Raw genomic sequence first — 13,528 nt, forward strand, 5'->3', positions numbered from 1 at the left:
CTCTGAACCCTCTCCATCGTCAGCACATCCTTCCTAAGATGTGGGGCCCAAACCTGCGCACAATATTCCAAATGAGGCCTCACTAGTGCCCCGTAGAGCCTCATCAACACTTCCTTACTTTTATACACTATACCTCTCGAAATGAATGTCAACATAGCATTCGCTTTCTTTACCACCGATCCGACCTGTTGGTTAACCTTTAAGGTATCCTGCACGAGTACCCCCTAGTCCGTTTGTATTCCGTACTTTGAATTTCCACTCCTCGTAGATAATAATTTGCCCGCTTATTTCTGCTTCCAAAATGTACAACTGCAAATTTCTCAACATTGAATCACACCTGCCATTTCCTTGCCCATTCTCCTAAACTATCTATGTCCCTCTGCAACCTTCCTATCTCTTCAATACTCCCTACTCCTCCACCTATCTTGGTGTCATCCACAAACTTAGCCACGAAACCATTTATTCCATTATCCAAATCGTTAATGTACAAGGGAAAAAGGAGCGGTCCCAACACAGACCCCTGCGGCACACCACTAGTAACCGGTAACCAACCAGAACGAGATCCTTTTATTTCCACTCTTTGCTTCTTGCCAACCAGCCAATGCTCCACCCATTCTGTTATCCTGCCCGTAATTCCATGACCTCTCATCTTATTAATCAGGCTCTTGTGAGGCACCTTACCAAAGGCCTTTTGAAAATCTAAATACACAACATCTACCTCTTGTCCCTTATCCATCTTACCTGTGATTTCTTCAAAAGGCTCCAATAGGTTGGTCAGGCAGGATCTTCCCTTCACAAAAACCATGTTGGCTAGGAGTTGCATTGCCTTGCGCCTCTACGTATTCCGTAACGCCATCCTTGAGAATAGATTCCAGTAATTTCCCACCACTGACGTCAGACTAATAGGTCTGTAATTTCCTTTATGCTGCCTCCCAGTTTTCTGATACAACGGAACTACATTTGCGACCCTCCAGTCCTCCGGAACCATGCCGGAATCTATCGATTTCTGGAAAATTATCCCCAATGCCTCCGCTATCTCTAAAGCCACCTCCTTCAGAACCCGGGGATGCACCTCATCCGGTCCGGGAGACTTATCAGTCTTTAGCCAATTTAGTTTTCCTCGCACCTTCTCCCTAGTGATCTTAACTGAACTTACTTCCATTTCGTGAGACTCCTGACTAACCGGCACATTGCTGATGTCCTCCACGGTGAAGACCGATGCAAAATATTCATTCAATTCCTCTGCCATCTCTCTATCGTCCATTCTAATAGCTCCTGCACCGTTATCAATTGGTCCTATATCAACCCGTGTCTCTTTTACTCCTTATGTATTAAAAAAACTCTTAGTATCCTTTTGAATGTTATCCGCCAACTTCCTTTCAAAATTCACCTTTTCTTTCCTAATCACCTTCTTAGATTCTCTGCAGGTTTTTAAAAGCTTCCCAGTCTTCTGACTTCTCACTAATTTTTGCTTCTTTCTACGCCGCTGCTTTTGCTTTTATTTTAGCCTTCACCTCTCTCGTTTTCCACATCTGTGCCTTTTTTCCATTCAAAACCTTTTTTTCTTGGAATATATCTAACCTGCATTTTCCTTATCTCCTGTAGAAATTCCTTCCATTTCTCCTCTGCCGTCCCTCCAGCTAGCTTACTCTTCCAATCAATTAGGGCCAACTCCTCTCTCATACCATTGTAATTTCCTTTGTTCCACTGAAATATTGATACACCAGTTATCAGCTTCTCCTTCTCAAACTTGAAACTGAACTCAATCATATTGTGATCACTGGTTCCCAGTGGTTCCTTTACCTTTAGTCCCTAATCACGTCCGGTTCATTACACAGCACCCAATCCAAAACAGCCGATCCCCTGGTGGGCTCTTCAAAAAGTTGCTCTAGAAAAACGTCACTTAGACATTCCACAAACTCACTCTCCTGAGTTCTACCGCAATTCTGGATTTCCCAGTCCACCTTCGTGTTAAACTCCCCCATATTTATCTTCACATTGTCACTCTGGCATGCTTTTTCTATCTCAAATGCAACTTATAGTCCACTTTCTGACTGCTATTAGGGGGCCTATATATGACTGCTACTATTGTCCTTTTACCCTTGCTATTTCTTTGCTGCACCCACAAGGATTCCACCTCCTCTGACCCAATATCCTTCCTTTCTATTGATTTTATGTCACTAGTAACCATCATGGACACACCTCCCCCTCTGCCTACCCGCCTATCCTTCCTATACACTGTGTACCCCTGGACATTCAGTTCCCAAACACATCCATCATAAAGCCATGACTCGGTGATTGCCATAATGTCGTATTTATTAACCTGTAGTTGTGCCACTAGGTCATCTACTTTATTCCTAATGCTACGTGCATTTAAATATAGGACATTTAGTCCGGTATCTGCTATTACTTTTGTTGTACTTCTATTGTTCAGGAGATTATCCTGACTTTCCACCTGTCTATCCTTCTTACCATCTTCACTACATATTATCTTAGACATGATACTATATACCTCATCCCCTATCCTAACATTCTGTATCCTAACATCCTGATTTGTTCAGCTTCTGTTATTCAGCAAATTATTCTGACTTCTCACCTGCCTGTCCTTCTTGCCATCCTCATTGGACTTGTTTCTATAAACTTCCTCCCTTACCTTAGCATCTTGTAACCTAACATCCTGTTTTCCATCTCCCTGCCAGATCAGTTTAAACCCTCCCCTACAACTAAATTAAACATTCCCGCCAGGATATGGGAACCTTTGGAGTTTAGTGCAACCCATCCTAAGCGAATAGGTCATGCCTCTCCCAAAAAAGGTCCCAATTATCCAAAAATCTGAAGCCCTGCCCCCTGCACCAGTCATTCAGCCACGCATTCATCTGCCAGAGCCTTCTATTCTTCCTATCATTGACAGGTGGCACAGGTAGTAATCCTGAGATTACTAACCTTGAGGTCCTAGTTCTCAACCTTCTCCTTAATTCCTTGTATTCCTCCTTCAGGACATCTTCTCTTTTTCTACCTATGTCATTGGTACCTACATGTACCAAGACTTCTGGCTGATCACCCTCTCCCCTCAGAATATTCTGGACCCGGTCCATGAAATCCCGTACCCTGGCACCAGGGAGGCAACGCACAATCCGAGACACATTGGCGGTATCGCAGAATCTGCTATCCGTACCCCTTACTATGGAATCCCCAATAACCACGCAATTTCGCTTCCTCTGCCAGACCACAGTACCATGCTCGGTTCCAATGTCCCGGTTGCTGAGGTCTTCCTCTATCAGGTCATCCTCTCCAACCGAATCTAAAATGAGATATCGGTTTTTCAGGGGGACAGGCACAGAGGTGCTTTCTACAAACTCTTTATAACTCCTGTCTATTTCCTACTCGCTCTCCCAAACCAACCGAAGGTCATCTAGCTGCAGCACCAGACTCTCAATCCGTTCCTTGAGGAGCCGCATCTCGGTGAACTTTGCGCAGATGTAGTTATCGGGGAGTCTGGTAGTCTCCCAGGTCCCCACATCTGACAGTCCAAACATAAGACCAACCCCAGATGCATATTGCTAAATATCACTGACTTCAACAAATAAACTAAAAACGTAACCCCTCTATATTAGCCTCGCCTCTTTCCCACTCTCGCCGAAGCCGTTTGAGCTAAAGCCTAACCCACTCTGCTCCCTCTCACTCAGCTTCCCGCTGGATATGATGGTCTGCTACTTAAATCGCCCGGGCGCTTTGGAGTAGGTCACGCGCCTGCGCGGTCACTCGCCGCTATCCCGAACGCCAGAAAGAAAAAACACCTCGCTCCTCGTTAATTTCCGGCACTCTCCGCTCTCTGGTCGCTGGAAAGAAAACTGAAAGTAAGCCTCCGACTTTTAAAGAGACGGCGCGCCTCCGAGTGATGACACGCGGCTGAGCAGTCATTCGCCGCTATCCCGAACGCTGGAAAGAAAAAAAAACTGGCTCCTCGTTAATTTCCGGCAATCTCCGCTCACTCGTCAAATTAGAACTTTTGCTTGTTGTCTTACACTCACCGGCAGAGACCATGTTTATTCAATCAACAATCACCAGATGTCGACGCCATCAGCTGACAATCTCCAATTGGCCCGAGATGAAGTCGCACAAACCAAGCAGGGCCCCAGGACGGCACGCCTGCAAGTACTGCCGCCGAGGCGTTCCAGCAAAAATATGAGTAGTGGTTACATTTGCCGTTTATCGGTGACCTGTACACATTTCCCCTGTAGTCCCTTAGGATTGCCTGCTTTACTTCCGGTAGGAGTCGGAAGCAATCCATCGGGGGGCAGCGTGACTTTACCGTGAAAAGGCCCTCTCTTGCAAGCTATCGGCTCAGGAGTCGGAAGCAGCCTGTGGAGTGGCAGACAAAGCAAGCCAGGCAAAATGTGCCGCCTGATCAGCCGTACTTCGTGTGACATCACTACCCTTGCGATCAATCGTTCGCATCACACCTCATTCATGGCTGCGATCGGTGCCAGTTTTGATTTGGTCAAAGTGGATGAAAATCAACCCGATTTCTGCCTTCTAATATTGGCTTGCGTCTCCGGGAGCTTCGCAACGGAGAGGAAGATACCTTGATCATTCTACAGGCAGAAGCCCTGTGTTAGCAAATCTGCTAATCCACTGACTGCTGGCTCCCAAGATTCTGACTGCTTCCAGTTGCCAAGCCACACTTCCCTGGCCGGGAATCGATACCCGGGCCGCGGACGGTGAGAGCGCCGAATCCTAACCACTAGACCAACAGGAAGCCGAAAATGCAACGCACACACACCAACAATGGCTTTCTTCTATATCCAGGAAAACATTCAAGAGGCTTGCAGTTCACTTCCCAGGCAGTTCCTCGGGCAGCGTAATTGCCGTGCGACCACAGCAGCCCGAGTGCAAAGCATCCTGCCATGAAAATGTCTCGCAGGCTGTTCCTCATTCACTCTTTCTTCACGCAAACACACTCAAGGAACATGCTCTTGTCAAATCCTCATCTCGACACTTACTGGCTGTCCTCACAAATCTTCGATTCACATTCCAGTCCGAGATTTCTCCTTTGCTCCAATCGAACGCATCCTCCGTAGCTGGCAACATTTCACTCTTCCTCTTTTCATCACGGCCGCATCACCTTTTGCTTCCAAAAACGAAAGAAGGCCAGGCTTTCCTTTCACCTCACCTACAGATTTCTGATGATTGATAACTTGACTTCACCTTGCCTGCTTACCCCACGCCAACAAGCATTCTAATACTCATGATTTATATATCTTCCCTGCCTTCTGACAATCTTCACCGTCAAGTCCTTAACATCGTCTTTCAATTTGTCCGCCTGTTTCCTTCCAAGATTCAATCGCCTTCGATTTACTCTGTTATTGAGCAACTGTCCAATGTGTCGCGAGTGCAGCTGACTGATTGAAAGATGAGGGCGACGGAGACGAGTGGGATGCGAGCTTGTTCATCTTTGGCTAAATTCTGTCAACTCAGCTACTAATTTACAGTCAAGAAAGCCCGATTGCTGCAAGGTAGCATGCTGCACACTGTGGAGAATGCCGTGCTCACTGCATCCAGAAGCGGCCTCGATTGATATATCACTGGTTTGTGGTGTAGATGAAGACGCGGAAAGTTATCACTTGCCGCAGCTTCCAAAACATACTTCCCTGACCGGGAATCGAACCCGGGCCGCGGCGGTGAAAGCGCCGAATCCTAACCACTAGACTACCAGGGAATCTGACGGAAATCACCACAGCTCACCAAGATTCTCTTTGCCTAGCTCACAAATCAGACAACAAGTACTCGAAATGATTTTCTCATCACGTCCCAGCAGACGTACGGGCAGCTAAAATCACCCGAGCCAAATCGGACGTGATCTCATCTCATCACTCAAGCTGCAAGCGAAGCCACCTCCATTCTCAACATACACAAGTGTCAATGCTGCCTCGCTGGAATCCTCAGTCGCCAATATCCTCTCAACCAAGCATCATTGACAATCAACTCAGACAATTTTCCCTTTCCCACATCTTCGCGTCAAGATCATCAGCACGTTTACCTTGGCTTCTTCATTGCTGCCCTACCTTCTGCCAATGTGCAGCTGAAAGAACGCGACGCATTTCTTTCATGTTACGGACAGGCCCTTTCTTCTCCTGTTCTATTTCAAATAGCCCCATCCCATTGAGACACCTATCGACAATCCAAAATCTTTCTTCTGCAATACTTTCTATCTTCTCCCCGAGATTTCCTGCCAATTCAATGTAGGACTTTTGTTTGTTCTCTTAGACTGACCGGCACACACCATGTTTATTCAATCAACAATCACCAGCTGTCGACGCCATCAGCTGACAATCTCCAATTGGCCCGAGATGAAGTGGCACATACCAAGCAGGGCCCCAGGCCGTCACGCCTGCAAGTACTGCCGCCGATCCGTTCCAGAAAACTATTGTCACAAACCAGCAACAAAAGAAACACACTGAGCATAATTTAGTGTTCAAAACTATCTTATTAATCACTACTTATGATAATATGTAAAATAAAAGTAAAAATGATAGTATGTTAGAATTCAAAAATGTTAAACCTCCAACGTTAACCCCAAAACTAAACTCTTCATGTGTGTGTGTGGCAAAGTCCAAAACTCCCAGTTCCAGAATGGTTCTTAAAGTTCAATTCCGGAAGCCATAAGGTGAAACATGAGCAAGGGCTTCTTCAACAACCACCGTAGATGTAGAGAAGATAGAGAGACTGAATACCAAATCCAAATGTTCCACGATGGAACCCAAACGACACTTCAGGGTTTACTCGGTAGTGACTTCCTCAGCCCGAAAAGCATCCGAATCGTGGTCGTCCACACACAAATACCTGTTTCCTTCTACCGGTCAGCAACAAAGTGAACTCCATTGGATTACTTCCAACTTCCATACATGGATTTCAGTGGCAGACACAGTTATTGTTTCTCACCCATCGATGGAGAAAACAAGCAGGCTGGTGTCTCTCTCTCTCCCTCTCTCTCCTTCTTATTTCTTCAACGACGTCATGACGTCCTTTATCTTCTATTGAGGTAAGCACGCGCCACACACACATACACACACACTCACTATTTAAAGGGACATTCACTGAGTCCGTAACACTGTGAGCAGTGGTTACGTTTGCCGCTTATCGGTGACCTGTACACCTTTCCCCTGGGGTCCCTTAGGATTGCCTGCTTTACTCCGAAAGATTCGGAAGGAATTGTCGGGGGGCAGCGTGACTTACCGTGAAAAGGCTCTCTCTTTAAGCTATCGGCTCAGGAGTCGGAAGCAGCCTGTGGAGTGGCAGACAAAGCAAGCCAGGCAAAATGTGCCGCCTGATCAGCCGTACTTCGTGTGGCATCACTACCCTTGCGATCAATCGTTCGCATCACACCTCATTCATGGCTGCGATCGGTGCCAGTTTTTATTTGGTCAAAGTGGACAAAAATCAACCCGATTTCTGCCTTCTAATATTCGCTTGCCTCTCCGGGAGCTTCGCAACGGAGAGGAAGATACCTTGATCATTCTACAGGCAGACGCCCTGTGTTAGCAAATCTGCTAATCCACTGACTGCTGGCTCCCAAGATTCTGACTGCTTCCAGTTGCCAAGCCACACTTCCCTGGCCGGGAATCGAACCCGGGCCGCGGCGGTGAGAGCGCCGAATCCTAACCACTAGACCACCAGGGAGCCGACAAATGCAACGCACGCACACCAACAATGGCTTTCTTTTATATCCAGACAATCGTTGAAGTGGCTTGCTGTCCACTTCCCAGCAGTTCCTCGGGCAGCGTAATTGCCGTGCGACCACAGCAGCCCGAGTGCAAAGCATCCTGCCATGAAAATGTCTCGCAGGCTGTTCCTCATTCACTCTTTCTTTCAACCAAACACACTCAAGGAACATGCTCTTGTCAAATCCTCATCTCGACACTGACTGGCTGTCCTCACAAATCTTCGATTCACATTCCAGTCCGAGATTTCTCCTTTGCTCCAATCGAACGCATCCTCCGTAGCTGGCAACATTTCACTCTTCCTTTTTGCATCACGGCCGCATCACCTTTTGCTTCCAAAAACGAAAGAAGGCCAGCCTTTCCTTTCACGTCTCCTACAGATTTCTGATGATTGATAACTTGACTTCACCTTGCCTGTTTACCCCACGCCAACAAGCATCCAATACTCATGATTTATATATCTTCCCTGCCTTCTGACAATCTTCACCAACCCTCAAGTCTTTCAATTTGTCCGCCTGTTTCCTTCCAAGATTCAATCGCCTTCGATTTACTCTGTTATTGAGCAACTGTCCAATGTGTCGCGACTGCAGCTGACTGATTGAAAGATGAGGGCGACGGAGACGAGTGGGATGCGAGCTTGTTCATCTTTGGCTAAATTCTGTCAACTCAGCTACTAATTTACAGTCAGGAAAGCCCGATTTCTGCAAGGTAGCATGCTCACACTGTGGAGAATGCCGTGCTCACTGCATCCAGAAGCGGCCTCGATTGATATATCACTGGTTTGTGGTGTAGTTGAAGACGAGGAAAGTTATCACTTGCCGCAGCTTCCAAAACGTACTTCCCTGACCGGGAATCGAACCCGGGCCGCGGCGGTGAAAGCGCCGAATCCTAACCACTAGACCACCAGGGAATCTGACGAAAATCACCACAGATCACCAAGATTCTCTTTGCCTAGCTCACAAATCAGACAACACACACTCAAAATGATTCTCTCATCACGTCCCAGCAGACGTACGGGCAGCTAAAATCACCCGAGATAATGGACATTATCTCATCTCATCACTCAAGCTGCAAGCGACGCCACCTCCATTCTCAGCATACAGAAGTGTCAAGGCTGATTCGCTGGAATCCTCAGTCGCAAATATCCTCTCAACCAAGCACCATTGACAATCAACTCAGACAATTTTCCGTTTCCCACATCTTCGCGTCAAGATCATCAGCACGTTTACCCTTCCTTCTTCATTGCTGCCGTACCTTCTGCCAATGTGCAGCTGAAAGAACGCAACGCATTTCTTTCATGTTACGGACAGGCCTTTGCTTCTCCTTTTCTATTTCAAATAGCCCCATCCAATTCGGACACCTTTCGACAATCAAAAATCTTTCTTCTGCTAGACTTTCTATCTTCTCCCCGAGATTTCCTGCGATTCACAAGATCACAAGACCACCAGACAAGGGAGCATAAGCAGGCCATTCGGCCCATCGAGTCTGGTCCAAGGAAAGGGAAAAAAAGAAATGAGAAATGGGGAATGGGTGTAAGAACATAAACCTATTCCATTCCCAATTTCCAGCCTTATCCCCATATCCCTTGATATCCTGACTATTTAGATATCTATCTATCTCCTCCTTGAACGCCCCCACTGATCTGGCCTCCACTGCTCTATGTTTGCCGGAGTTACACTAATTCACCACCCTCTGGCTAAAGAAATTGTTTTCCTCATCTCTGTTTTGAAACTGCACCCTCTAATAATAAGATTGTGCCCTCTGGTCCTGGACTCACCCACCAAGGGAATCAGCCTAGCCACATCTACTTGTCCTTTGCTGTTAATATTTTAAGTGTCTCTTTGACGTCCCATTTCATTCTTCTGTACTCCAGTGAGTACAGTCCAAGAGCCGACAAACGCTCCTCATACGTAAGCCCTTTCATTCCTGGAATCATCCTCGTAAATCTCCTCTGAACCCTCTCCAACGTCACCACATCCTTCCTGAGATGTGGGGCCCAAAACTGCGCACAATATTCCAAATGAGGCCTCACTTGTGCCCCGTAGAGCCTCATCAACACTTCCTTACTTTTACACACTGTACCTCTCGAAATGAATGCCAACATAGCATTCGCTTTCTTTACTACCGATCCTACCTGCTGGTTAACCTTTAAGGTATCCTGCACGAGCACCCCCAAGTCCCTTTGTATTCCGTACTTTGAATTTTCTCTCCTCCTAGATAATAATTTGCACGCTTATTTCTGCTTCCAAAGTGTACAACTGCAAATTACTCAACATTGAATCACATCTGCCATTTCCTTGCCCATTCTCCTAAACTATCTCGGTCCCTCTGCAACCTTCCTATCACTTCAATACTCCCTACTCCTCCACCTATCTTGGTGTCATCCACAAACTTAGGCACAAAACCATTTATTCCCAAATCCAAATCGTTAATGTACAATGTAAAAAGGAGTGGTTCCAACAGAGAACCCTGCGGCACACCACTAGTTACCGGTGACCAACCAGAACGAGATCCTTTTATTTCCACTCTTTGCTTCCTGCCAACCAGCCAATGCTCCACCCATTCTGTTATCCTACCCTTAATTCCATGACCTCTCATCTTATTAATCATTCTCTTCTGAGGCACCTTATCAAAGGCCTCATAAAGTATAAATTCACAACATCTACCTCCTGTCCCTTATCCACCCTACCTGTGATTTCTTCAAAAGGCACCAATAGGTTGGTCAGGCAGGAACTTCCCTTCACAAAACCATGTTGGCTAGGAGTTATCTTGCCTTGCGCCTCTAGGTATTCCGCAACCCCATCCTTGAGAATAGATTCCAATAATTTTCCCACCACTGACGTCAGACTAATAGGTCTGTAATTTCCTTTATGCTGCCTCCCACCTTTCTTATACAACGGAACTACATTTGCGACCATCCAGTCCTCCGGAACCATGCCGGAATCTATCGATTTCTGGAAAATTATCTCCAATGCCTCCGCTATCTCTAAAGCCACCTCCTTCAGAACCCGGGGATGCACCTGATCCGGTCCGGGAGACTTATCAGTCTTTAGCCAATTTAGTTTTCCTCGCACCTTCTCCCTAGTGATCTTAACTGAACTTACTTCCATTTCGTGAGACTCCTGACTAACCGGCACATTGCTGATGTCCTCCACGGTGAAGACCGATGCCAAATATTCATTCAATTCCTCTGCCATCTCTCTATCGTCCATTCTAATAGCTCCTGCACCGTTATCAACTGGTCCTATATCAACCCGTGTCTCTTTTACTCCTTATGTATTTTTTAAAAAACTCTTAGTATCCTTTCGAATGTTATCCGCCAACTTCCTTTCATAACTCATCTTTTCTTTCCCAATGACCTTCTTAGTTTCTTCTCTGCAGGTTTTAAAAAGCTTCCCATTCTTCTGTTTTCTCACTAATTTTTGCTTCTTTGTACTCCGCCCCTTTTGCTTTTATTTTAGCCTTCACCTCTGTCGTTATCCACAACAGTGCCTTTTTTCCATTCAAAACCTTTTTTCTTGGAATATATCCATCCTGCATTTTCCTTATTTCCTGTAGAAATTCCTTCCATTTCTCCTCTGCTGTCCCTCCAGCGAGCTTACTCTTCCAATCAATTTGGGCCAACTCCTCTCTCATACCATTGTAATTTTCTTTCTTCCACTGAAATATTGATACACCAGTTATCAGCTTCTCCTTCTCAAACTTGAAACTGAACTCAATCATATTGTGATCACTGGTTCCCAGTGGTTGCTTTACCTTTAATTCCCTAATCACCTCCGGTTCATTACACAGCACCCAATCCAATTCAGCGGATCCCCTGGTGGGCTCCTCAAAAAGTTGCTCCCGAAAAACGTCCCTTAGACATTCCACAAACTGACTCTCCAGACTTCTACCGCAATTCTGGATTTCCCAGTCCACCTTCGTGTTAAAATCCCCCATAATTATTTATTAACCTGTAGTTGTGCCACTAGGTCATCTACTTTATTTCTAATGTTACGTGCATTTAAATATAGGACATTTAGTCCGGTATCTGCTATCAATTTTGTTGTACTTCTGTTGTTCAGGAGATTATCCTGACTTTCCACCTGTCTATCCTTCTTATCATCTTCACTACATATTATCTTAGACATGTTCCTATCTACCTCATCCCCTATCCTAACATTCTGTATCCTAACATCCTGATTTGTTGTACTTCTATTATTCAGCAAATTATCCTGACTTCTCACCTGCCTGTCCTTCTTGCCATCCTCATTGGACTTGTTTCTATAAACTTCCTCCCTTACCTTAAGATCTTGTAACCTAACATCCTGGTTTCCATTCCCCTGCCAGATCAGTTTAAACTCTCCCCTACAACTAAATTAAACATTCCCGCCAGGATATGGGAACCTTTGGAGTTTGGTGCAACCCATCCTTAGCGAATAGGTCATTCCTCCCCCAAAAAAGGTCCCAATTATCCAAACATCTGAAGCCCTGCCCCCTGAACCAGTCATTCAGCCACGCATTCATCTGCCAGAGCTTTCTATTCTTCCTATCATTGACAGGTGGCACAGGTAGTAATCCTGAGTTTACTACCCTTGAGGTCCTACTTCTCAACCTTCTCCTTAATGCCGTGTATTCCTCCTTCAGGACATCTCTTTTTCTACCTATGTCATTGGTACCTACATGTACCAAGACTTCTGGATGCTCACCCTCTCCCCTCAGACTATTCTGGACCTGGTCCGTGATATCCCGTACCCTGGCACCAGGGAGGCAACACACAATCCCAGACTCATTGTCGGTATCGCAGAATCTGCTATCCGTACCCCTTACTATGGAATCCCCAATAACCAGGCAATTTCGCTTCCTCTGCCGGACCACAGTACCATGCTCGGTGCCAAGGTCCCGGTTGCTGAGGTCTTCCTCTATCAGGTCATCCTCTCCAACCGAATCTAAATTGAGATATCGGTTTTTCAGGGGGACAGGCACAGAGGTGCTTTCTACAAACTTTTTATAACTCCTGTCTATTTCCTGCTCGCTCTCCCAAACCAACCGAAGGTCATCGAGCTGCAGCAACAGACTCTCAATCCGTTCCTTGAGGAGCCGCATCTCGGTGAACCTTGCGCAGATGTAGTTATCGGGGAGTCTGGTAGTCTCCCAGGTCCCCACATCTGACAGTCCAAACATAAGACCAACCTCAGATGCATATTGCTGAATATCACTGACTTCAACAAATAAACTAATAACGTAACCCCTCTCTACTAGCCTCGCCTCTTTGCCGCTCTCGACGAAGCCGGTGGAGCTAAAGCCTAACCCACTCTACCCGCTCTCACTCAGCTGCCCGCTGGATATGATGGTCTTTTACTTAAATCGCCCGGGAGGTTCGGAGTACGTCACGCGCCTGCGCAGTCACTCGCCTCTATCCCGAACGCTGGAAAGAAAAAAAGAACTCGCTCCTAGTTAACTTCCGGCACTCTCCGCTCTCTGGTCGCTGGAAAGAAAACTGAAAGTAACCCCCGCCTTTTAAATAGCCGGCGCGCTTCCGACTGATGACACGCGCCTGCGCAGTAATTCGCCGCTATCCCGAACGCTAGAAAGAGAAAAAAACTGGCTCCTCGTTAATTTCCGGCAATCTCCGCTCTCTAGTCAATTTAGGACTTTGGCTTGTTGTCTTAGACTGACCGGCACAGACCATGTTTATTCAATCAACAATCACCAGATGTCGACGCCATCAGTTGACAATCTCCAATTGGCCCTGGATGATGTGGCACATACCAAGCAAGGCCGCAGGACGGCACGCCTACGAGTACTGCCGCCGAGACGTTCCAGCA

General features: G+C 46.4%; 3 non-coding genes across 3 annotated transcripts; all 3 read right to left on the bottom strand.

Annotated features, from left to right (window-relative positions):
• Positions 1–5,647: 5,647 nt before the first annotated feature.
• Positions 5,648–5,719, bottom strand: trnae-uuc (transfer RNA glutamic acid (anticodon UUC)). Its single transcript has one exon. It is a non-coding gene; the product is annotated as a tRNA-Glu (tRNA).
• Positions 5,720–7,608: 1,889 nt separating this feature from the next.
• Positions 7,609–7,680, bottom strand: trnae-cuc (transfer RNA glutamic acid (anticodon CUC)). The gene has a single exon. It is a non-coding gene; the product is annotated as a tRNA-Glu (tRNA).
• Positions 7,681–8,559: 879 nt separating this feature from the next.
• On the bottom strand, positions 8,560–8,631 carry trnae-uuc (transfer RNA glutamic acid (anticodon UUC)). Its single transcript has one exon. It is a non-coding gene; the product is annotated as a tRNA-Glu (tRNA).
• Positions 8,632–13,528: the final 4,897 nt, after the last annotated feature.

The sequence above is a fragment of the Pristis pectinata genome, chromosome 20, assembly GCF_009764475.1.
Source record: "Pristis pectinata isolate sPriPec2 chromosome 20, sPriPec2.1.pri, whole genome shotgun sequence".
Lineage (NCBI taxonomy): Eukaryota > Metazoa > Chordata > Chondrichthyes > Rhinopristiformes > Pristidae > Pristis > Pristis pectinata.